General features: G+C 49.9%; 1 pseudogene across 1 annotated transcript; it reads right to left on the minus strand.

Moving 5' to 3' along the window:
• Positions 1 to 4,507: 4,507 nt before the first annotated feature.
• LOC308498768 (large ribosomal subunit protein eL31-like) lies at positions 4,508 to 4,964 on the minus strand (annotated as a pseudogene). Its single transcript has one exon. The product of its transcript is annotated as a large ribosomal subunit protein eL31-like (transcript).
• Between the last annotated feature and the right edge of the window lie 271 nt (positions 4,965 to 5,235).

Here is a 5,235-nt window from a genome sequence, read left to right on the forward strand (position 1 = left end):
GAGCCCACGGTTGACTGGTCCATGAGATTCTATCTTTTACATTTTTTTTCAGTTTTGAAGTTGTGAGTTAATTTTAGGTACCACAGAAGAGTCACAAAAATAGTACAGGGTGTTCTCATAAATCCTTCACCCAGTTTCTCTCAGATACCATATCTTACATGACCATAGGTCGTTTATCGAAACTAAGAAATTAAACTTGGTACAACAAATACCATGAATGAAAGTACATAATTTAAATAAATTTAAATTTATTTATTTAAATATTTAAATATTTCAACATTTGTCTGCTAATGTCCTTTTCCTGTTTCAGTATCCAGTTGAGGATCCCACATGGGGCATTTCCTGAGTTTTTCCTTGTCTTTCATGCCCTTGACTCTTTAGAAGAGTACTGTCAATTATTTTATAGAACGTTCCTCAATCTGGGTATATTTCTTGTGTTAGAGTAAAGTGTGCATTATTGGGAAGCACAGCACCGAGGTGACATGCCCTTCTCAGCACGTCATATCAGAGCACATATGGTGTCGATATGTTTTACTGGTGATACTAATTTTGATCATTTCCAGGAGTATTCAATATAAACTTGCTATTTCCCCCTCTCTATTAGAGTTTGATCATACCCATTTCTGCTTCTCTAGTATTATGTGTTCAAAACCAAGAAACCTGTCCTCAGGATAACTATTCCATTCCTACACTTCCCACCACTCCCCAGAGCCACACTCATTCCCTATTATCTGCCTGTTCACTTTCCTCTGAGTTTTCTTAAGTTGGGCATTTGGACGTGTGTGCAGAAGCCAGATGCAGACCCACCTGGAGTTTATTAGGGCAACAAGGTGCTTCTAGTTCATTTTCTTGTCGAGGCCCTATACGTTTCTGCTTGCAGGGGCACTCTGGGAAAATGTGGCCAGAAACTGTTCCCAGGCATGTCCAGCCCTGTCCCAGGTCTGGCCCTGATCTTGGAGCACTTTTTTCAACATCGCACATTTGGTTTTTAAAACTCTCTAGTAGCATTTCCTTCCACTTGACCATGTATAACTGCCTGCTATCCATCAGCCCAGAGCTTCCTTCCTTCCAGAAGGCTCTTCACTCCTCCAAGAGTTTGTTATCATCAGAGATCCTGCCACTAGAATAGGTACATAATATTTTTTCAACCCGTTGAGTGTGGAGAGATGTGGTTATCCAACCCTCCTCTTTGTCTCCATCTCTCTCTGTCCCGAGTCTATTCACAGTCAGTGTGTCTTTTCATGTTGCCCCTTTAGAAGAGGAAGAGGCATCACACCTCCTCTAGCCTCATGCAAGCACCATTTTTAAAAGCTTTTGTGTAAAAGTGAATGAAAGCCCCCCCGGAAAGCCTCAGCAGATGCCCTCATCAGTTCCCCTTCCCTCTTTGCCCTTTTTTTTCCTGATTACTCCTGCTGTATAAGAAATTACTCCAAACAATCATTTTATTTTGCTTACGAATTTGTAGGTCAGGAATTCAGGAAGGGCTTGGCCAGGCAGTCCTCTCTTGGGGTCTCTCATGCAATTGCATTCAGATGTTGGTCAGGGCTGTAGCCGTCTGAAGGCTCCATAAGGTTAGACATCCAAGACGCGCCCACGCACGGCTGACAGTTGGTACTTACTGGCTGTCAGTTGGTCACTGGCTAAGCTATGGAGGCGAACACCTTTCTACAGCAGCTCCAGCTTGGCAACCTCAGAGTAGACCCAAGCAGAAACTACACGGCCTTTCTAGGCTCAGGCCAGATTCAAGGGAAGAGGAGAGTCAAATAGTCGTGGGCAGATTTTAACCATTGCCACTCCCACCACAATGGAATTCTTTCATAGCATCTAGGGCATTATTCCTCTAAGACCGTTTTCTGACAGGTTCTTGGCCACCCCCAGCCCCAGCAGAGCTTTTAGGCTGATGCTGGGTGTGACTTCCTCCCATTCTTCCGGGATGGTGACTCATCACTTTCCACCTCCCTCAGTTGCTACTGCAGGGGATTGGAGTCTGGTCTGGACTCTGCTACTGTATGGCGTTGGGAAAGTGACTTCACCTCTCTGAACCTCTGGACTTCACCTCTCTGCAAAGTAAGAATTAGGAACAACCTCACTTCACAAGCTGTTAGGATTTAAAAATATGCTGTAAACAGCAGACCTAGTCCGATTGGTGCTCACGATTATGGAAGAAATAACTATGGGCAAGTCCTTTTCCCTCTTGGAGACTTAGTTTGTTTACCTCTGAAGTGGGAATAAGTCCCTAATCCCGCTTCCCCATGCAGATGAGAAGAGGTCTTAAATGGACAGAGGGAGGACCCACCAGAGGTTAAGGCTTCCTGACCCCTAACCTGGGCAGGAAGCCCTCTGTTTCTATGCCCATCTGAGGGGGGATTCAAAGTGCGTGCGTGGCAGCCTGGGTGTGGTTTGGGGTGCGCAAGGTGGGGCTGCTATCTGCCTGACCCAGCCTTATCGGGTCCAGGCTGGCCACAGCTTGGCCCAGTAGAACAAAGAGGCTTTGAGAGCCAAGCTGGAGTGTGGGATATGGAGCCAAGCCCCGGGAGACGTGTTCCACCCAGGGTGCAGAGGGCATAGAGTGGGGGCAGCTACCACCACCAAGCCCTGCGGGGAACCCAGATATGCTGCATACATACCCCAGCGTGACCCCTGCACGAGGGTCTCTCCTAAACAGGCTTCCTGGAGCCAGGCCAGAAGACTTGCCTTTTCTAGTTGGATCTCCTGAGGGGACATTTGCTAAGACATTTTTAGTGGAGGGGTGCCTATTTCCAGTTACCACTGGGGTGCAGGTGCTAGCCACAGGCCTGGTTGCCTAAACGATTGTTGCGTTAGGCCCAGCCCTTCCCAAAACAGCATCAGTCACTGTCAGAAGCCACCCCACCAGCAGGCAGCACCTTCAGGCTGTGGAGGGAGAGGGTTGAGTGCAGGCCCACCTGGTTTTGGAAGGGCCATGCTCGGGGAGATTGCATCTTTCCAAACAAGAGAGAGAAGGCTGCAAGGAAACTTGGGGATGGGTACCTGAAGAGAGGCCTCAGCACAGACAAGTCAGGGAGCCAGGGTCCAGTGGCCTCGGTATGGAGGGCAGTGTGTCCAGGCAGCTCCAAAGGCCTCACAACCAGGAGGTTCCCCCATTTTGTCTCCTGTACCCTTACACTCCAGTTCTCCCTGTCTCCAGCTCTCCCTGAAGACTGTGGACTAGGCACACATCCTGTGTCTTGCCTGGACTGGCCTATGAGGGCCTCCTCTGAGTCTCTTCCCCACGCACTTCTGGTGTTGAGGGGAAGACAAAGAGAGCAAGTGTCTCAAAGGTCCCTTGAACTCAAGTAGACCAGCCCTGGGCAATGAGGAGAGAGGACATCTATATATGAAAGCCCTGCAAGTCTGCCTTACAGGTGCAGACACTAAGGCCACAGGAGGGCCAAGGTCAAGGGCACTGGGCATGGGGCAGCTGGATCTCAGGCTTAAAAACCTGAAGTTCACTTGGGCCCTTTCCTCACTCTCACTGTTCATCCAAACAGCCTTCAAGTCCTGGCCATTTTCCTGCCTAAATGTCTACAATCCATTACCTTCTTTCTGACCGCAGCCACCTCTTCAGTCTAGGTCACCAACTTATCTCTCCAGCAAATGGGCTCCCTACTTCCATGGCTGCCTTCTCTGGTCTGTCCTCCACACTGCAGCCAGGTGAGCTCTCTGAAACAATCTAGTTGTGAGCTTCCCTGACCGCTCAGGCTAAAGTCCCAATGCATGGAACCCAGGCTCTGTGTGAGCTAACTCTGCCTCAGCTTAGCACACCCACATGCCCCAAACAGCTTTGCAGTGCTGACCTGATAGCGGCTCCTCCCAGTCCCCGGGATCCCTCCAGCCTTCCAGCCTTTGCACGTACTGTGTCCTTAGCCTGGATCACTTCTTTGACTCACCTGCCACGCAAAGTCCTCCGTGCCCTCCTTGCATGAGCCTGCTCTCCAGGAAGTCTTCGTAGTTCCTGGCCTGCTGCAGCACTCTGATCGCCCCTGTGAAGCCGTCAGGCACGACACTCAACACCTGGTGTGGACACCCAGCCAGCCGTGCTGCTCCCTACCGTACGGCTCACTGAGAGCAGGGGCTGCCTCTTTCTCTCCCAAGGGTGCCTGACACAAGGGTGTAAACCCTGACTGAACAGGTGAATGAGGATCACGGCTGTGGATTCAGCAGCCTTGAGGACGAGCATGGGCCGAAGAGGAGAGGCAGGCATTGGGTCCATAGCTGCCTGGGCCTGGGCGCTATGGTTAACCTTCCTCTGCACCTTGGTATCGTGCAGAGAGGATGCCGCGAGCTGAGTTCCAGGGGGAGGGCGAGGGGGCCACCCCACTGCAGAGGTGGAGCGTGGCTTTCCAGGCTGTCTCTCCTTGCTTCCTGCGTGCACAGTCTCTTCAGATCTGGGCCTAGGAGTCCCGGAAAAGCTGCAGGACCCCACCTCCACCCCCAGGTTGGTCTTTTTTTTCTTTTCAGTTTTATAATTGTATTGGACAATCAGCAGTTAGTTCTCATCCACATGCACTGTTTGTAGATTTTTGAAAGTGGTGACAGGTATGTAGGTAACCAACGTATAGAGCTTATTTGGTGAATCTTCATCCTTCTTACGCTTTCTGGACAACTGTACCCGATGCGGTAAGGGACATTTCTCATTCCTTTGGCCCAGACAGCTTTGGTGTCGATGCGCACATCTGAAGTTTCCATCTCTTTCATGACAGATTTTCGGATCTCTCACGCTTCTTGAAACCCACTCCATGGATGCACTTGTGAATGTCGATGGTTTCTTCTCTGGTCATTGCCTTGTTGATGGCAGAACCGCCCTTCTTCTCGCCACCCTTTTCTGAGGGAGCCATTCCTGCTGGGCCCAAGTTGGAAAGCCCAAGTTTGGTTTTTTGAGGGGCTGAATTCAAACACAGTTTTTTCTAAACCTTTGCAGCCTTCTGTCTGAAGAATGAATGTGGTTTCAGAGGAGACCCACCTGGGACAGAAAGGTCTGGGGACATCCAATGGCTCTGTCTGCAGGACAGAGTGTGTCCAGGCTCAGTAGGAGAGGCAACTAGCCACCATCATTCTCCAGCTCCATAGGAAAGAGCCTCTCTCTCTCTCTCTCTGTCTCACTCTTTCTCTCTCTCTCTCTTTCTCTCTCTCTCTCTCTCACACACACGCACACACACACAGAATGTCTACAAGGGAGAGAATGTGCAAATGTGTGGACAAGAGTACCTTGACTTT

Source organism: Rhinolophus hipposideros (genome assembly GCF_964194185.1).
Source record: "Rhinolophus hipposideros genome assembly, chromosome: 6".
Lineage (NCBI taxonomy): Eukaryota > Metazoa > Chordata > Mammalia > Chiroptera > Rhinolophidae > Rhinolophus > Rhinolophus hipposideros.